Below are 21,403 nucleotides of genomic sequence, written 5' to 3'. Positions count from 1 at the left end.
ACAGCAGGCAGTTGTCCTCAGTTTATAAGAAATTCAGAGCTACACCAGAACATTTATGATTTTCCTCTCGCTCTCCAAAACAAATGCATGCGGTAATTGCCGGTTGCAGTCGAGATTTTACGACACCAGGCTGTGGGTGTCATACCGCTTCGACCAAAGGGGGGCACTATAATCAACAAAAACGTAAAGTTCCGCACAGCTGCTTTAAATACACTTCTGTTTCTACAAGAAATGTACAGTTTCTGCTTGTTACATGCATGCAGCCTTTTTGAAAACACGCTTACAACGTAGGTAAAACACTATTTTTGACAGGGGATGTACAGCTCTTGATTTTTATGTTTAAATTTGGTCAGAATGTTGTTCGTGTCAAACTTGATGTTACCTGTGTTTTTCTATTCCTCGTATTTTAACTTTTTTTTTTTTTTTTGAAAGGACGTCACATCATAATCATAGATGTACCACAGGATTGTGCAGAATTTGCACTGTTTTTAACCAAAGACCTACTTCCCCAGACCACGGGCCAACGTGTACCGCACCTTGAACTTCAGGGATCCTCCATAGGAGTCAATCTAGAAACAGATGAAAAGATTCAAATTGTTCCTGACAAACACCACGACACATTTACATAGTGTTTCTATTTGAGCTGCTTTAGTTGGTCAGTGAGGGTTTTATTGCCCAAACTACCAGTGAACCTCACAGATGTACAGCTTGTGCATTCTTTCATCTATTTGTAATTTCCATTTTTCTCTCCACTTCATCCCAGCTTTTAGAGAGATTTGCGAAAACAACAACTCAGTGCTTCAATTTGGCCCATTTCCTCGTCTGTGACAGCGCAAAACAGCACGTTAGTTTTGCGAACACGTAGCTGTTTGAATATATCTGCAGCAATCAGGCTCACAGCAGCAGAATCATTTTACCAGAGCAAATTTCCCTTCCGAACTCCTCGCTGTCGGCTGAGTATTCCCTTGCTAGTTTTGAATCGATTATGATAAAATAAGAATGACTAATTAGAAAGCCTGGGACTTTAATTCCTGTGTCCTGATGCGGCTGGGAGCGGCTGGGAGCATTGTCTTTATTGACCAATTTGTTGAATCTTGAGTTGGCTGATTGTATTCCAATAAAGGCCGCGTCGGACCCACCTGCTGTGCGTGTGAAAGGCAACACCAGACTTTTTCAGGGAGATAAATGAGAGCTTGGATCAGGCGTCTCACACTCTGCTGAGCGAACATTTCCCACTGATCAACTGCCGGCCTCAGATATTGATATTCACTCCCGAGCGTTATACAGGTTACAAAACATATCTCTTAAGCCCCCTGTGGCTCCTGAATGGCTGGATGCACTTATAACCCACCTTCCGCCCCCTCCTCCAAACACTCACTCACCCGCATTAGAAATTCCTCTTTCATTATCAGCTGCAGCTTCAGGTGTGTGGGTTCTGAATTGACGAGGCTTTTTTTTTTTTGATCATGTTAGTTCTCGCACGCCCATCTCATCTTGAGGTTTATTAAACAAGACCTTGGCTGGCAGAGGACATTAGCATCAGCAGATCATTCATTTAGTTCCCACCGGTATCCACTCTCTCTGTGTCCGTGGTATTTGCAGGCTCGGATGGTGCATTGCAGGTTGAATCTAAAACAGAAAAACAAGGACATCAAATTAACTGCACTGTGGAGATTAGAACCCCGGCCGAACCACTGTGCCTTTCAATAATTAATACCCACTGTCGACTGTCTCTGTCTTTTATTGATACAACATTTCACTGTAGACCACAAAAGAACAGTGGAGACACTACGTGTTCCTGTTGTGGAAGATAACAACCGGAAAAATGTCTGTCATGAAAAGACCAAACGCCAGTCCTCCAAGGCTCCTGCTTTTATTGCTGTAATCATTAGTATAATAAAATAAGTGGCAACAAGGTGGGCAGGGGAAGAGATCGAAGAGGCAGAATTAGGAGGGTTTAAAGGAACAGTGTGTAAGATTTAGGGGGATTGAGCTGTGAGGACTGCAGATTGCAGCCAGCTGAAACTTCTCCTGGTTAGAATTCCTTCAGTGTTCATTGCTCAGGAGGTTTTTACTGTAGAATTATCCACAGAGGTCTCTTCCTCTCCAAAAACAGACCTGGGGTCTCATTTAGAAACACTGCGTACACACACAACAAGGCCTGAAAGTGGCGTATGCCATTTCCCACGCAAAAGCAGATTTGATGGGAGAAACTTTGACCCACGCTTATGAACACTCTGGAGATGGAAAATTGGTGATGCAGATGTATGTATTTCTTTTTGTGTTTTTTTTTTGGCAACTACCATTTTTGGCTTTTGCCCATACGTACATTTTTAGTATGGATCCTACGCACTGCTTTTATAAATGAGACCACAGGTGATTTCAACAGGTAAAAACACTGAAGTAGTTTCATGTTCATTCTGTATCAGCTTTTCTTTAATCCTCCTAGGCTCGTCAGAGACAGGCTGCTAGCCCAGCCCCTGCGAATGTGTGCTCACCTTTTTCCTTTGATAACCTAAGATCTAGACGTTCACATTGTTTTTATCAGGAGCTGCAGAACTCTCTTTATTTCCAAAACAAATGGACCAGGTGATTCTAACCAGTAAAAACACTGAATAAAGCAGATAAGAATCATAGGGTGCTCTCAGACCTAGAGTCGTCTCCTTTGGTCTGAATCAGGGACTTATTTTGTCAAAAAGTTGTATAATTGCCTAGAGTTGGTTCATATTCTCACGACAGCATTTACAAGTGGACAAGATCAAATGTCTTGTGTGAGAAAGCTGCTCTTGATTGGTCAGAATTTCCATGTGGGAAAAATCCAGGAAGTAAAGCAAACGTTGAAGAAGAGTACACTTGCAAGATAAATGTGACACTTTCTAATGTCACAATGGAGGGACAACTACGCAGGTTGATTTTAGCGCTGCTCATCGTGGACTATATTGCTGTCATTGTTCATTTTAGTCAAACCATACAGTTTGAAAACGAGGCGCGGCTCCAACTAGAAAACAATGTTTTGATGCATTGGATGTGCTGAATGTGCATATTAAGGCAGTACAGGAGGAGGTGCACATTAATAATCCTCCAGGACTGTAACATGCTCATGTTTAACCCAAACAATGTGTCATGTGACTGCAGTTGGTTCACATCCAGGTCGGAACACGTTCTCACCACAAACCAACCGCACCAGAGTTCATTTGTAACCAGACTGAGACCACCTCTTCAAGAAGGTCTCGGTCTGGTTGTTTTGGTGCACACCTGAGTGTGATTGCTGTGTTCACAGCTGCTCAAACGAACTGCACTTAGGGGGCAAATTAACTTGAGTTCGATTGACCTGAACCAAACAGGGCAGGTGTGAAAGGACCCATAATGTTTTCTTTACCTAAGAATGAGCCTCTTATATCTACATTATGAGCTGGTCCTCATCAACAAAGATCGCCGTGTTGCACTAACATGTTTCTGCCCAGGACGGACAAACCAAAAAGTCGCTCTAGATAGGGCCTTTGCGTTTTTGCGTCCACCACCATAGTAAGCACAATGAGCAGTGTCAGAATAACACTGATTTTTTTTTACGCTAAGCTGCTTTTTGATTTATTTAATGGTTTAAATTACTGGGTCGCATTATTTGGGAGAGGAAGAGATCTGTGAGGATAATTCAGCTCCTGCTAAAAACCACCTGAACGTCTGGATCTTAAGTTATCAGAGAGAAAAGGGGAGCACGCGTGACCAGGGGCTGGGCTAGTGGCCTGTCTGTGACGTGCCAAACTGCATTGGTGAAACACTGATTGTATGTGAAACTGCTTTATTCAGTGTTTTTACGAATTAAAATCACCTGTTCCATTTGTTTTGGAGGAAGAGACCTCTGCGGATAATTCGGCTCCAGGTAAAAACCTCAGAACAACGAACACTGAAAGAATTCTAACCAGGAGAAGTTTCAGCTGGTTGCAATCTGCAATCCTCACCACTAGATGCCACTAAAATCTCCCTAAATCTTACACACTGTTCCTTGAAGAGCCAGACATTCAGGAGGTTTTTACCGGGAGCCAAATTATCAGCAGAGGTTTCTTTGTCTCCCAAATAAATGGATCAGGTGATTAAAATCAGTAAAAACACAGAATAAAGCAGTTCTACATTACAAATCTGTGTTTTCAGACACTGCATTCATAGCCATGTGAAAATGCAAAAATAGGAATGGCCCTATCTAGAGACTGTGTTTGGTTTATTCGCTCTGGACAACTGTAGAAACATGGTGGCGCAACATAGTGATCTCTGAAGACGAGGACCTGCTCCCTCTGCTCATTCTAAGAGAACAAAGCACGATAATTTTTTTCAGGTGATTATACACTAAAGGAAATATGCATACTATATTCTGCCAATTTATCCCCCTAAATCCTCCACACTGGACCTTTATGTATTTATTCAGCCTTTATCCTTTCTTTGCACCCTAACAAAAGAGGGAAGGTGTAAGATTATCTAAAGCAAGAGTGATTTTATGACACCAGAGGTTCAAATCAAACAGACACGGCTGAGTAGGGTCAGCGGAGGAGGAAGTGGAAATAATGACCGGCAAAGTACACATTTTTCATTAAAGTTAATGCGCTAAAAGACAAAAGTCAAACAGTGGCTTGAATACCAATCAGCTCCTCTGTAAGCAGTCTGTGAACAGCATTACAAACAGGACCGCCTTCATTCCTCTTTCTCTGAGGGCTTCTCTGGTGTTTCCTCCCCCCACATTCTCATTCTGATGCTCAATGGCACCCGGGATGTCCCCGAAGGTGCTAATTTCTAGTGATGTTATCTGCTCCTCCAGTTGAACAGCTGTGGAACTACAGTGAATGTGAATCCATCTCCATGAATAAATAATAAAAATCCCTCTTCCTGGACTCAATAGCGCAGACGACACCACACTGTGTTGTATCTTTGTGTCAGTGTTTCGCAGGAGAGTGCTCCTCTCTCTGCGTGGCTTTCTCCAACAAAATGCATCAGTGTCATTAATGACAAAAGTGTTAGGTGGATGAGTAATGTAGAAACCTGCTGCGTGTTATCCAGGCCAGAGCACTGGGCAAGGCCTCTGCTGAGCTATTGAGCAGTAACATCGGTTTATTGATTAAAGAATCAGGCCCCAGGCGAGCAGAGCGGTGAGAGCCTCACAGGGCAACGAGAGACACAACAGAGCATGAGAAATTTTTGTTCATGCCTTACGCCCCACTGGAGCACATTATACTACAATTTGATACTGGAATGCAACACAAGCACACAGCCTGAGTCACTGCTGCTACAACGCTTTCTGTTGACATACAACACATGTAGTTCACAATGAAAACACGAGGAAGACTTGAAACTCATGGTAAATTCATGAACAATGTGTCCTTGATTTCAGACAGAGGTAGACAAAAGCAGGCCTCTCATTTCAAGCCAAGAACAGTCAATTTTGCGAGCTTTCCCCGACTAAGAATTTTCCTAGTCGACCAATAGTCTTCATTTAGGTCCATTAGTCAACTAGTCGCCCGCATGTTTGCAATATTAATTTAAATATTAAATTTTGTACACAATGGTTTGAGTTGAAGGTGTGAGAAAGAATAGTATCAGTAAGGGGGTGATCACACAGAAATGAGACGTTAGAGACGCGGACACTTCAAAGACGCTTGAAACGCTGGAAGCGCTTATTCAATGCGCGCTAGACAAAAAAACCCAGCAAGGAGCGCCTGTGGAGCGGGGGTGCGTGCGCAACACACACACACACACCTCCTGTCATCTCCCTATGTCTCCCCTTGAATATAGTGTTTCCCTCGAAGACAGTAGAGACAGTACTAGCTTACATGAAACTATCACGAGCTATCAAATCAAATCCAACTTTGTTTATATAGCACTTTTCATACATAACAATGCAGCACAAAAACTGTGAACTACGAAATAAGGTCACCAGCCCTCTCACATATCCCACCGTCTGAAAGTTAACTAGCTGCTACGACGGTATCGTCGTCATCATTACATTGCACTCACCAGACAAATTTGTTGCGCTGCTCGCACAGCTCCATGCGTGTCTCCTCCTGTGTTTGTTCAAGTACTGAGGTGTGATGTATAATTCTTAAAAATCAAATATCGTCAGGATAAATTTCTCATCTTTGGATTGCATTGTGTTGTCTGTCGCTCGTAACTGCTGTAAACTGCCGTAACTGACCAAACTGCCGTAACTGCCACAACAAAACAGGAAAACTGCCACAACAAAACAGGAAGGAGGATTTGATTGGCTGCCTGGGCCAATGACGACAATGGCGAATGGTGCTACTGGCGTCTGACGCTCAAAAAGTTGAAAATATTTTAACTTTTCAGCATCTACGCGCGTCTAAAACTGCGCGTCTAAGAAGACGCCGGAAAAACGCGCGTCTAAAAAGACGCCGGAAAAACGCCCGCCTAAAAAGACGCTTGAACGCCGGTCAGACGCGCCGTATCATAGGAAGACAATTGTTTTACTGGCGTCTCGCTTCTAGCGTTTCATCTCTGTGTGACCGCCCCTAATCATTGTTAACACTGTGCTACATTACAGAAAAATACAAAACCGTACTAATGAACCTTCATTAATATAGGCCTATATTTTATCTACAAGTGCACGTCACACACTGAGCGAGCCGCCTGTTAATGACGCTAATGGGGCTAATGGGCATGTAGCTACTTCTATGTTTCAGATGATACTCCTAATAGAGTTTCACATTTGTTAGTTTTTTTGTTTTCTTTTGTTTTTTCTGCGACTAAGCGACCAATAAAATCTTGCCAACTAATGACCTTTCTGGTCGACTAACGTTTGGTTGACTATCACAGGGCAGCCCTACTTCTTTGACAACTCCTGCTAGCAGGTTTTGTAAGCTGTAGCTAGCTAATTAAAAAAGACCTATTAGGCTTTTCCTTATTTTCTGTCATACAGCATACAGTTACAGTGTGGTTGAGTTTCAATTAATCAGAAATGTTTTATTGATCCCTGGGAGGAAATTGTGAAATAATGGGGTAAACACAGGGGCGTAAATATAGACAATACAGGCAGTACAGTTGCACACGGGCCTGTGAGGTGGAGGGCCCATAGACAGTGTAGGGTGCTTCAACAATGTGTTGGGTGGAGAATGGGCCCTTATGAGTGACTACCACCTTAGAAATATGCCTGTGTTCAAAGAAGAACTCTCATTAGATTAAAAACAGTGACATTTGAAAAAGGCAAACCCACCTCCGTTTTTTTCTTCTTCTTTTTTTTAAAAAGGACTTAAAATGTTGCTCCGTACTTGATGTGTGATGTGTAAACAAGTAACAGTTTGCTATAAAGTGCAACTTAAAAGGTGATGATGTGTCAAAGTTGTGCTCACAGCTTGTTTCTGCTGCCCCCAAGTGGCCCAAAAATTCTACTGCAGGTTTAATGTTTCAAATGCACTGAGACTGACACTCATGAGGTCCCAGGCAAAAGTCAGGAGACACATAGCCTAAACTCTGATGGCATCCAGGAACAGCTACTACACACTGAAAAAATATTACACCTTCGATGAGCTAATTGTGAGTGGAACTTTTAAATATAACTGGCAGACCAACAGTAAAATATTTGTTGGCTTCTGAGGTAATGCTGGGTTAGATTAGTACCATAGGTAGTCAGCTGGTTGGTCGGACATGCTAACGTTTGCAGGTTAGAGCATGAAAACACACTGTTTAATCAAATGTTAGACTTTTGCTCAAAGGCTCAAAAAAGTCTTTATATACCAAGCATCACTCGTGCTGCAGCCACATACACACCACAGATTGCTCAACTGTATTTTGGGATTGTCTTATTTTTGGATAGCAGCTGAGACAGAGAATAAAAAGTAGTCCTCAGTCTTCTTGTTTTGCCTCATTTGACTCCACGTCATTGATGTCAAGCTCTTCTGATCCCCCTCTTTTCTAATGAAGCCTCTTGTACCTTCTTCTGTCTCAGACTTTCACTGGCTGGTTTCGGTTCATGTAGCTGTTTTGTCATAATGGCTGTTGAGCTGTCTGTCACGGTGGAAGCGTCAGGGCCTCCGGGGGCTGGCGCTCCTGTCACGCTCCCAGGGTTGATGGTGTAGAATTAGACGTGGAGCCCGAACACTTCATCACACAAATTAATGTGCAGTCTTAGAGGGTAATATCACTAAATGGTTGAACATTGAAAAGACTGGGTTGTTCCAGCAAAGAACAAAATCAGATCTGAGATCTGTAAAGGAGAAATAACAAACACTAACTTCAATCTGCAAATTGGAGTGACGTTGTTGAGAAACATTTTTGCATTTTTTCAGCCCCAGAGGTTGCCGCTTGGCTGCAACTAGGGCTGCTACCAACTAAGAATTTTCCTAGTCGACCAACAGTCATCATTTAGGGCCATTTGTCGACTAGTCATCCGCATGTTTACGATATTAATTAAATTGCTAAATGATATATTGTGGGCGGGGCAACACAATGGTTTGAGTTGAAGGTGTGAGAAAGAATAGTATCAGTAACATTGTTAACACTGTGCTACATTACAGAGAAATACAAACCGTACTAATGAACCTTCATTAATATAGGCCTATATTTTATCTACAAGTGCACGTCACACACTGAGCGAGCCGCCTGTTAATGACGCTGTGGGCTAATGGGCATGTAGCTACTTCCATGTTTCAGATGATACGTCATGTTTGTAGTCGACCAATGAAGATGAGTTTACATATCACCTTGGGTTCGTCCTTCACCTTCTCAAAATGATCCCACACTTTGGATTTCCTGATCGACATGTTATTAACTTAGTCTGAGACTAAGCGACCAATGAAGTCTTGCCAACTAATGACCTTTCTGGTCGCCTAATGTTTGGTCGACTATAAGGGGGCAGCCCTATATCCATAATGTATCGATATCTTGATATTAAATATCATCTTAAGCCCTGCTCGCACAGGATCAGTATTACCAATGGACTTGGAGAGTGGAGAGTTTCAGAAAGCAATATCTGCTGGTGATGTAATCAGGTAACTGTTTGATAAAATGTGCACTCTTACAACGTTACACACTGATAATGTGTCAATGTTGTGTTAACAAGCTGCTTCACTACCCTTAAAAAAATCAATTAACACCACTCTCAGCCTGATCTTAAATTAGTCAGATTAATGAGATTTGTAAGGATAAGTGAGGACGTGTGTAGCAAGTATTACGAGTATCAATCACTCAAAGTTAAATCAGGCCTTTCATTTCTTTGCTACCAAGAGGATATACAGTGTATTTTCATCTCCAGAACACACTGTCAAAATGCACCATCAAACACAGCTGATCCGTGTCTGATACTGTAAATAAACAGCCACCTGTTGACTGTAACGCTGTAACTTTATAAAGGTGACATTGTGTTGATGTTGTGTTCACAGTTTGTTGTGCTGCCAAGAGGTCAGAAATTAATTAATGCTGCTTTGAATAACAAAGAAGCTGCATCTGTTTTCTGCACCTCAATTGTTACCAGATGTTTAAAAGATGTTTTTTAGATTAATGAGCAGAGAAACCAGAAATATATAAACATCTTATATAATCCAGCAACAGCCCCACAATAAATTAAAGGTCCTGTATTCAGTTTTTGTTCAGACTGTGTGAGAGGTGTTTATTCAGCTGTACGCTCATTGTGAAAGCTTGAAAGTGTTTCTAGTGTTTAATCCACTGTGGGTTTTTTCAGCTGCACACTGATGTAAAAGACACCACACTTAAACAGTGTATGTCAGGGGTTGTGGGTCATAAATAGTTGAAACTGTAAATTATATAAATACACGAATGGACCATTTATTTTTTTGTTATACAGCTGAAATGATCTATCATTGAATTACACGGCACATAATAACACCACATATTGCTGCAGACAGACTGCACATAGTTCCCGAACCACACAAAGAAAGAAAAACATGTTTCACACAGAGACACAATACAATAGAAACATAATAAAAAATCTATCTGTACGACACTTTTTTGTCCAGAGACTGTGACAACACAAGAGTGTCAGTTTCATAAAACCTTTTCATTATTTTCTCCAACAAAGAGATCTTTCTAGTTTTACTTCACAGCCTCCTTCTTAGATTGTGATAGAAGGGATGATATAAACACGTATTTTCATTGTCAATTCACTCACACGAGTCCGACCCTGTTTTTCAATACCTGCACAATATTCTGTTTCCAGAGGCAGTCGTGATAAATCACCAAACCTGATTGGGCACACAGGAGGTTTTGGTAACACTTTATAATACATCCCTCCATTTGCCGTGTTATTTTGTTGTATGAATCATGAACCAATAAAATACTTAATGGTTCGTAATGGTACTTAAACATTCAACCTGTTCTCATACCCAGGTCATCAAATACTAGGGCTGCCCCCTAAAAGTCGATCAAACATTAGGCGACTAGAAAGGTCATTAGTTGGCAAGACTTCATTGGTCGCTTAGTCTCAGACAAACAAATAAATGTAAATCTCTATTAGGAGCTGTGCCTCATCAAAATAAATCAAAATCTATATGACTGGACCATGTGGGAGTTTAATTTGAAAGGACAGACACAGGAAGTGTCCACGCTCAGCAGTCAGACAGGAGTCAGGTTAATTTCCAGGGCTGGTACCTGCGGTTATTCCACAGGCTAGTTAATAACATGTCGGGCAGGAAATCCAAAGTGTGGGATCATTTTGAGAAGGTGAAGGACGAACCCAAGGTGATATGTAAACTCATCTTCATTGGTCGACTACAAACATGACGTATCATCTGAAACATAGAAGTAGCTACATGCCCATTAGCCCACAGCGTCATTAACAGGCGGCTCGCTCAGTGTGTGACGTGCACTTGTAGATAAAATATAGGCCTATATTAATGAAGGTTCATTAGTACGGTTTTGTAGTTCTCTGTAATGTAGCACAGTGTTAACAATGTTACTGATACTATTCTTTCTCACACCTTCAACTCAAACCACCAAAATATATCATTTAATCATTAAATTAATGTTGTAAACATGCGTGTCTAGTCGACTAATGACCTTAAAGGACGACTATTGGTCGACTAGGGAAATTCTTAGTTGGTACAGGAGGTACAGCAACATACTTATATGGGATTTAACAGGATAAACAGTAGCCCACTGCATAGACAGTTTAGCCAACCAGCTTCTGTTTTATAGGTTTTATTTTATAGGTTCTGCAGAATGTTAGTGTTGTTTCATTTTCCAGTACTGCACCCACAAGGTTCCCAGTATTTACAAGAATACTTTATTTCCCCTTTCCTCTGAAACACCCAGTTGTTACTCCCTTGTTCCCCACTGTTTAGATTTTTTCCACTGTACCTGCATTTAATTACCATTAAGAAGTATTTTATTGGTACCATAGTGATACAATGAAATTACAGTGTAACTTGCAGGCTGTGTTAGAAATAAACAAGCACCTAATTTTACTTAGTTTAATTAAAACATAAACACAAACATAAATCTCCTTTAAGTGAAGTGACTGAGTGAGAATGTGTTGTTATTCTGTTACAGACGTGTGCGTGACATGAGGTCCACTCGGCAGAAGGGTGTTAGGTGTTTCTCGTGTTGCCTCTGGGTGAAGGATGTCAGATATTTTCTTTCTACTATAACTGTAACTACCCGAAGGATATGACAAGATAATGAGGAGGAGGTCTACTTTATTAAAACTTTATCCACTAATTAGAAAGAGACGTTGCACGCATGAAAGACTAAATTAAATACAAATACCAATGCTTAAGGGGCAAACCAAGGGTATCATATTTATGCAGCGCTGCACTGTTTTATACTGCGATGCCAACAGGGTACTGAGTCCTGCTACCATGTGTTGTGACAGTGATTGAAGATGTTTTTCTTCCCTTTTTTAAGTTCAGCTGAAGGGGAAGAGCTCCATTTTATGTATAAAAAAGTCAATTATAGTATGTGAAGGATTTTTAAAATGTTTTTATTTATTTTTTTAGGTTGCAGACGGTATACTTTTGTCTTTGCCTATGAATCCTGTGTGCTCGAGAGCTGCCAGAAAATGTGTTAGTCACAGTGCACCTAGAACATATGTTGCCTGAGGCCCTCCATCAGCTCAGACTATATCATTCCCATTTCCTGGAATCTCTGCTGCTTCCTATATTTTGTGTTTTCACTTATACTGCCATTAACAATCCCCCGAGGAAACATGACCCACAAGAAGCACAATCAGGGTAGATGGGAGATGGGGGAAGGACAAACTGAATAACAACCTCACGACAGAGTGTGTCTCGCATGTCAATATGTGTAAATGTGTGTTTCTTGTGTGTTAGCAGCACAAAAGGCTTTTGAACAAAGTGTTCATTGTGTTTAATTAAAACAAAAGGCAGAATTAGATTTTTTACCTCCGTCTTTGAACACAACGGGAAAAGAGAGGTTTGCAATTTGAGGTTTGTTGTGACATTTCATCCTCTGATTATATTAGCGCCCTCTGCAAAGCAGCCGCTGCCTCTGAAATGATGTTACCTAAGCTGACAAGAATTGATGGAATGACCTTACAGTTTGTCTACCAGCAGAAAATTGCACCACAATTTCACCGTGAAACAATGGAGATGTGAAAACAGTCGTGTGTCTCTGTTGCATTTTTATCTCTAATATTACATCAGTGGAGCAACACCAGACTGTGGCACCGCAGATCAGAGGAGGAGAGAGTTCTTGGAAAAAAAACCGAAAAGAGCTTTTTATATGTAATATTCAGTAAAACATATAGTAGATTGAATTTTTGACACATAGCCAGACAAAAAGATGTTATAATCACCTCATCCACACACACTCTGGAGGCCATGTTCCATTATTCATCAACAGATGCATCCTGTAAATCTGCATTTTTCATTTAGCTGTGAGATGCTGTAATAAATATCCAGATATAGATTCTGTTCGGCGACAAAATTACTTGAAATTCATTAATTCTGAGGCAGAGGTGGAAGTTTTGCCTCGAAAACACTGACGAGAAATGTTTTGAAATGCAAATAGCAGGAGTGGAACTTTTATTTATGAAACATATAAATAATTCCAGTAGATTAGGAAACAGGTGAGTTGCAGATTACGAGTTCCTTAAAGTTTCTGATAGATGTATAGAAAGTCAAAGGTATACTATACAGGATTTTCCAAAGAAGCAACTTATAGACTCATTACTTGACCCACTACAAGTGTGTGATGGTGTACTTATCTGAGACTTTGCCCTCTGCCTGTATTCTATTATCATTTTGCTTTGTTCGGGACGTTTCAGAGCACATAGCCTCCAGCTAATAACAGCGTGCAGGTGAGGTCAGAACTTTATAAAAAGGTAGCGACCAGGTGCTAGACCGTAAGCAGCATGTATCCAAGAGGACGCTATGAAAAATGCGGACACAGGACAGAGAAGACAAAATGAAGCAAAATGAAACGCCAAGCGGACACAGCTCGTTCCAAAACAAGAAGGAATCTGGATTGGACTTTCACTTTAGGTGAGCACTGAAGGAGAGGATGAAGATGAAGAGTTTTTTATTGTTACTATTTCTTACTTTTATTTAACAAGGAAGTCCCATTGAGACTGAAAATCTGTTTTACAAGAGAGACCTGGCCGAGGCAGCAGCTGAAAATCTGTTTTACAAGAGAGACCTGGCCGAGGCAGCAGCCAATCAAAACACATTAAAATGCAACAAACTAAGCATAGCGTTAGCTCAGGCAGGACATGATGCCAAGCTCTGCTCACATCCCAGCTACATCAGCTGATCTCAAACAGCCAACCAACTGGTAGAGCAGCTGATTGATGGAAGGGAGTCAGCTGATAGATCACACGATTCCTCTCTTGCAACCAATTGGCGAATCTCATTCAGGGCACCCTATTTAAACTGCTCTGGCCTGCCTACTGTTGCTGCTTCCTCTGCAAGCCGCTTTGCAACCTGCCTCCACCCCAGCTCCTCCTTTTCATGCTGTGTCTGACTTATCAATGTCATTTCTGTTTGTCACTGATGCTGCTCTGTTCTGTTCCTGAGGGATCTTTGCTGCTTCCATGTAGGCACATGGAAGGGCAGGGAGGTGTGCTCTCTCTGTCTCAGGATTTCCTCGTTTGCACCTGGAAGGGCAGAAAGGTGTGCTCTCTTTGTCTCAGGTTTTCCCTGTTTGCACCTGGAAGGGCAGAGAGGTGTGCTCTCTCCGCCTTTGACTTTCCCGGTAGGCGTGTAATAGAGGTTTTCTGCATAGGCCCAAGGAAAGGCAGGGGGGGATACCGCCAAACATAAAACTGCAAATGGAAATTAAATTTTCTTTGGCTATAGTGTTCCTGACTCATATACAACATACAAAAATCCACAATAATACATTAACTTTTCACACATGTGGCCTCTCAAGAAAAACAAGCACATGTCTCTGTCACCATTCTTTATGATGCCCGTAAATTCATCAATGGATATGAGTATTTCTAATTTTAGGTTGTTCCATGCCAATTGTGCACAGTAGGAAAATGCCATTTTCCCAGATCTGTTAAAACCCGGGGTTCATTAAAAGGCAACCACTCGGAGGAGTGTGGCTGGTAACTATCAAAGCTGACACACAGAGGGTGCAGAGGTAGGACACAACAATTTCTATTTTCAGGTGATAATATGCTCGAGAAAGCGTAGTTATTTTATTATATTCAATTTCTGACGATATAGCCCCCTGAATCCGACACACTGAAGCTTTAATGTAGCAGACATAGGTGTTTATTGCTGTGCAACTGACATCACTGAGCATGTTCACAGACTCTGAGACTCTCCTATTTTTCTTCTGCTGTTACAGTGTTACACTTTTTTTTTTTTTAAATTCCCTTTCTTTTACAGGTCCATTAATTACTAATAATTTCCGAGAACATCTCCTGATAATCACTATGTAATGTTGTACTAATTATAGAGAAAATAGAGGCATGGTTCAGTGGGTAATTCATTTCAGCTGAACATAAAGTAAATCCAAACTGTCTCCAGGCAAACATGTAATTTACCATATATGAAGAATAATTAATGAATAATAATTAAAAGCATGTTTACTTGGGTTGAATGGAGCAGTTCTTTACCAGCTGCTTTCAAACTAAACACAACTAACTGAAACGAGGAAAGTCTGATTGACGCCAGGTGAGTCTGAGGGCATGTGGGTGGAGCTGTGTGTCCAGCATGTAGGCATGACACTAGTGAAAAGAAGGGGAGACGATATACAGGTTACATTATGAAGGTGTAACTACAGTAAGCCATATAGGGACAAACTTCAGACAAAATGTCCAATAAAACCCCTCCCTACGCCCCCTTCCCTCCAAACAAAGACTTGAATTTCACCCAGTTGTTCCTCCAGCTCCCTTACAGTCAAGGCGGCATATTGTCTGTGAGACAGATGTAAAGCTCTGGGTAGCCCTGCACTAACATGATCAACTTTTCCATATTTATCCATAGACTGTATAAAAATATGGACGTAGTCACTGTGACGTCACCCACTGGTTTCTGAGGAGCGTGTCTGAAGCTCAAAGTAGGTGGCTCTGGCCGTCGCCATCTTGGCAGTGCCTGACTCCGCCCAACTCCCAGCCAATCAAAAATGGGCAAAGAGGCAGGCCAAATGAAGCCTGGTTGCCTAAACACACCCACCTCGCTCGAAGCTGCTAAGTTAGCTAAGGCTAACAAGCTACGCTACTTTGGCTAGCCCTGTGGTGTGGGCTGCTCCTGCTCATTCTCCCGCTTGGTGGCAGCTCCCTCACAAAACAAAATATCCAAAAGGCACAAAGAGGGCTGAGAGGTCAGGTTCAATGACTTGCGAATTAGCTGAGATGATCCCGAGCAGACAGCCAGCGGCTAGTTAGCCACCCGTGATGGCGCCACCTGTCACTCAAAGTGACCACAGTTAGCCACCCGTGATGGCGCCACCTGTCACTCAAAGTGACCACGGCCTTAATTATGCGCAACTTTAAGCCTTAATAAATTTTAAACAGATGAGTTATAAAAAAAAAATTCACGCCCCGTACAGTTGTCATGAAAGGGGAAATTAGCTATAGAGACCAAAACCGTTTTTTGTACCTTGTAAACATGTTTATTTCTGCTGTAAAGTTGAGCTTTTAACATGGGGGTCTATGGGGATTGGCTCACTTTTGGAGCCTGCCTCAAGTGGCCATTCAACGAACTGCAGGTTTTGGCACTTCCGCATTGGCTTCACTCGTCATCCCTGGAGGTTGCTGCTTGTATTTATCACAGACTGAGTATTTACAGAAGAAGGGAAAGATATCTAACGGCTGTAATTGGTTGTTCCTTGTCACATGACATGCGGTGTGCGCTGCTGCTTTCCAAAAGTTGAACTCGGTTTATCTCAGGGCACAGCCATTGTGCCCTGAAAAATAGGTGCTCAGGAACACGTGTGCGCCGCGACAGCATCGCTCTGCTGTTTGAGCGCGCCGGCTAAATTGAAAACAATGAATTTGAGGGCGCAAAAAACACAACATGTGTATGGCCCCTAACACAGTCAATAAAATTGACCACGAGAGCATACATTCATGAATGTGCACACAGAATATCAGGCTGAAAGGCCCAGTAGTTTGTGAGATTAGTTGCGGACAGACATGTGCAAATACTTTTTAAATTGGTGCTGCACATCAGAGAAAAAGGATGCGTTTGCAAACACGTCCGTTTGAACCAATGGTGGCCAGCTGGCAAGAAATGATCTTCATCTCTCTCTGATTTCTGAAAACATCTGAGGTGAAAAAATATGCAACTCAGTAACAGAATCTTGGTTTATATTTGATCAGCGCTGCTTAGTTTTACCATCTGATCGGATTCTGCAACAGCTGCAAAATTAAAATGATGTATACTGAATTCTACTTTCTCTGTTCTTTCAGGTAATCTGATGAATGAAATAAGTTTTCAGTGAATATTTTGTTGATACATTCAGCAGCACTTCCTCATTATTTGATATCATTGTAAAATAGAACTCGCTCTGCATTACGTTTCCTCCAAAACAAATCTGCTGTTTCAAATTAGTTGTATATGAACATATTTCTAGGAGACAGGGCAGGTGTATGAGGCATTTTTATTTTGATTAGTGGAATATTAGGGTCCTTGTAAATTTATCTACAGGCAGACACATGCATACACACAGGAGTACAACAGTCCCAGAACTTTCACTATATCATTATATTTGACACCAAATTACATTGTTGTTCCATAAAACTTTCAATAAGTTATCAGGAATTAATTACAAAATATCAAACTTGTAAAATAAAGTGTTATCAATCAGCATTACACTCTAGACTTTTAATTGTTTCCATGTCCAAATCCATGCTGATCTGCATGGATCAGCCGGCAGATTAGTTTTTAATAATTTTCACTTACAGAACAATTATGTGTCGGTATATCAGTGCTGTTAATGTCTGTGTTGGATTGTTCCCAGTGTGGCATTAATATTACAACAGGTGAAACGTGTTGGGAGAGTGACAGGAATGAGTCACCCTAATTTACACGCCATCAGTAATGACCTGGGGTTCACGTATGGAAATCCCTCTATGTAAATAAGTTTTTACAGATGGTAATTCATCCCCTGGTAGATCACAGCCCCCTCTCTTTGACAAGCTAATCCTCAGCCAACCGTGTAATTAAGAACAGAGTCGGGAATGCTGGGAATGCAATGCATGCGTGTGACATGCCAGTGAAGCTGCGGTCTGTGGCATCAGTGTGGAAACTAATCACCTGTCACCGGCTGTCACTGACCAAACACAGTTGCTAATGCATCCCATGAGCCAGGTTTGGATGAAGACTACAAGAGGAGCATTACTAAGTGATGAATGGAGCGTCATTATCAAGTGGCAGAAACATTCTGTCACATGCATGGGGATGTTTCATCTGCATGAGCCTGCGACAAACCCTGGATATCTATTTCAAAACGTAACACTACAGCCAGAGGGAACGGTCGAGGTTTGGAGCCTCATGCATAAAACACCCTGTACAGCAGAGGATCCATATCATATCACTGTATTACCATAACATAATCATCACTTCATTGCAGCAGAAACCTTACACACACCTGAGGGCTTTTTTAGGAGTCTAGTCAGCAGTCTGTGCTACATGATAATATGACGACCAGCATCTCTTCTACATTTCAACTATGGTTTATAGATGTAAAACAACCCCACTGAAATAAATAAGATTAAACAAAGTTACTTCGACTTGGCAGTGCAACTTTTTTACTTTTTGTTTAATGTTTGGGTGTTTTTTTGTTTTGTTGCATGCCTCTGGTGAACGAAGAATCCAAAACCAGACACATTCTTGATGAACTGAAGTCATAGGGGGCCACGTCTATCGTTTTTCCATTAACTTTCTGACTATAGACACCTTGAAGGGCTTATTCCACTTGTTACATGGTCACTTGCCGCAGAAAAAGAAATTGAATCATTTATATATTCATGCATTTTGCAATCAATATCTTAAGTTTTACTCAAGCTGTAACACCTGAGGGTTTGACTAATACTTGGAACAATCATTACCATTATGTTCTTATGCAATGGAAACACTGTTCACTACTCCAGTAAATAGGACGACCCTTAGCTACGACTTTGCAGTGACAGATATTTCTAGTCCCGTCAGATACAACTTGTAGGGGTCTTTATCAACGGAGACCACGATACAATATTATCACGATGCTAGATACAATATTATTGGGATTTTAATTATATTGCAATTTATTACCTTTTTCAACCTTAAATTAAAAGGAAAACTTTATCAACATCTGTTTTATCTAATAAAATAAAGTTGTTGGTCTGTTCATCTACTTTTTAGCAGCAGCAAAATGTATCTAGTGGACTGAAAAATTAATTGTTTATATTATTCTACTAGGCTACCTAAAGTTTAATTTGTAATATTAATTATATTATTCGGCATTATTATATTATTACCATGATGTTCTTAAATAATGGAAATGTTGTTCACTACTCCAGTAAATAGGATGAACCTTAGTTACGACTTTGCAACAATGGATATTTATAGTCCTGTCAGATACGACTTGTTGGGTTGGAAATCGCCAGAAACCACGATACGATATTATCACGATACTTAAGTCTTGATACTATCTTACTGGCATTCTAAATATGTTGCCATATAACGAGTATTGCGATAAAATACATTGCGATATATATTGCAATTTATTACCTTTTTTAAGCTGTAAATTAAAAGGAAAACTTTGTCAACATTTGTTTTATCTACTGTAATAAGAAAAAGTTTTCAGTCTGTTCATCTCACTTTAGCCATTTTTTAGCAGCAGCAAAATGTATCTAGTGCAGCAGTTCCCAATTGGTCCGGCCCCAGGGTCCAGATTTGTCCTTAGTCATTTGTTCAAGGTCCACACAGTTTAATTTATTCAGCATCATACTTGCATTTGGCCGTGCCGTCGAGCTAGTTTGCTGTCTCTGTTCAGTAGCTGTCCATTAGTCACTCACTCTAGCGTAGAAAACAGCACTTCAATATACAAGATCTGTACCAAAAATTCACTGTACTTAAAAATAAAGTGTGTTCCAGTAGGGAACCACTGATCTAGTGGACTGAAAAATCAATTGTCTACAATATTCTTGTAGGCTACCTAAAGTTGAATTTGTATTTGTAATATTAATAATTTATATATTTTAAAAAAAATCGATACTTGGCACTGTTTGATGATATGATAGTGCCGCGCCAAAAAAATTGCAATGCTATGCTGTATCAAAATTTTCCCCCACCCATACAATTTATTACCTTATTTTCAAGTACAAATTATCTCCCCAACGGAAATCTTTGTCAGAATCTGTTTTATCTAATAACATAAAAAAGTTTTCAGTCCATTCATCCCGTCTATCAATTTTATTATAGCAAAATGTTTCTCGTGGACTGAAAAAGCAATTGGTTTTACTTTTTCTAGAAGGCTACTAAAAGTTTAATTGTACTTGCAATATCAATAATGTATATGATTAAACAAATCGATAGTCAGCGTCCATGTACCGATTTAAAATTGCCATGCAAAATACCATAATACTATGTTGCAAATTTCGAGTCCACTCAGCTCACAGAACCCTTAAAATCAGCTATTAGCCAGAAAGCTAACGTTATGCTAGCAAGATTCAAAGTCAATAACACTGCACACAGCTAACAAACAGTAAATATAATTACATAACTTGACAGTATCTAAAACAACAAGACCAGCGAGCTATCCGGCCATGTCATTGTCAAGATGTTCACGAACAAATGACAGGCCTGTTGCTATGGTTACTCACTTTAGATACAGGCTGATACTCTGTAGACAGCACATTAATTTAGAATGATGAACACACTTAATAGGTCTCCTTTAGCAGGAATTAACAGACACTCTCCAGCCAATCAGAATCAAGTAATAGTATCAAATGACAATATTAAAACAAGTTCAGCATATCAGTTTAGAGAGTGATGCCACACTTATATTGTGTTAACTTTTTCCTGCTGCCAAAACAATAGTTATTGCAGGATTATGAATGACTTTGCACTCAATTTAATTTCTACCCTTTGTTGTGGGGCCATAACAGTGCAGTCTAATAAAATAATAACTGCTATTTGTCACAAGGCAGCAGTTTGCTATCCAAAGTGGCTTCATATTGTGAAGATATCCCTGGTAAATTGATATAAAAAAAACAGTCTGTCCTAACTGGTAGGAATAACTTTGAGCCAAACCAGAAGAAAATGTTTGCATTGAACATTTTTGCAAACCAAGGACACGTTACACTTGCTTTCCATACATATCATATGAACGTTTCTAAAGTGATGTAGTACTGTATATGAGGTGACTTGGGATGGTGGGTGGCAACAAAACTGGTTGTTATTTAGCATTTCACCACTGGGTTTCTGGTGGCTTTTTAGTGACAAAAGGTGGATGTTTTTCTAGGGATCCTTCCCTGTGTTTCCACCACGAATAATGCCAGAAAAAAAAGCAATTGTTTATTAATGAGACATTGTTGTGTTTCATGCCAGGATTGTGCCCCCAAGACAGGGTATCTTATGCCAAAACAAAATCTTTTCCTAACCATAACCAACTGGGTTTTGTGCCTAAACCAACGACACATAAACAGCAAAAGTTGTTGACATGTAAAGAAACATAAAGTTCCAATGTATCTACTACAAGATAATGTACAAAACATGGGTTGCAGAAACGCACAATGCCAACATTTACTCTGGTGATTGTGGTTATGTGAGCAGTTTACTGACTTTCTTTAACAGAGTTCTGCTTTTTAAAGCAGTATTAACTCTTTTGAACTCTTCGGGGCAGTGCAACAAACTGTAAACAAAATACTGACTTTTTAATCACCTGTTGATACATCAGTTGCATATTGAGCCTACACCTTCAGCAGACACAAGAGCGCTTTTAGCATCAATTTGGAGTCGTGTTTCTAACCTCCTGACAAATGTAAGTGCAATAT

General features: G+C 40.5%; 2 protein-coding genes across 3 annotated transcripts in view; one reads left to right on the top strand and one right to left on the bottom strand.

The window, feature by feature from the left end:
- The window catches only part of klhl21 (kelch-like family member 21), a 75,747-nt gene extending 74,118 nt beyond the window's left edge, over positions 1 to 1,629 (bottom strand). For both annotated transcript variants that reach the window (XM_050066209.1, XM_050066210.1), the window contains exon 1: positions 1,383 to 1,629. The gene's annotated coding sequence lies outside the window, so the exon portion shown is untranslated. The remainder of the gene's footprint in view (positions 1 to 1,382) is intronic.
- The window catches only part of syt6a (synaptotagmin VIa), a 105,920-nt gene that overhangs the window by 8,814 nt on the left and 75,703 nt on the right, over positions 1 to 21,403 (top strand). The window lies entirely within an intron of this gene.

Source organism: Epinephelus moara, chromosome 16 (genome assembly GCF_006386435.1).
Source record: "Epinephelus moara isolate mb chromosome 16, YSFRI_EMoa_1.0, whole genome shotgun sequence".
Taxonomy (NCBI): domain Eukaryota; kingdom Metazoa; phylum Chordata; class Actinopteri; order Perciformes; family Serranidae; genus Epinephelus; species Epinephelus moara.
Note: the sequence above shows the minus strand (reverse complement) of the source record. Positions and strands in the feature narration are given on the sequence as shown.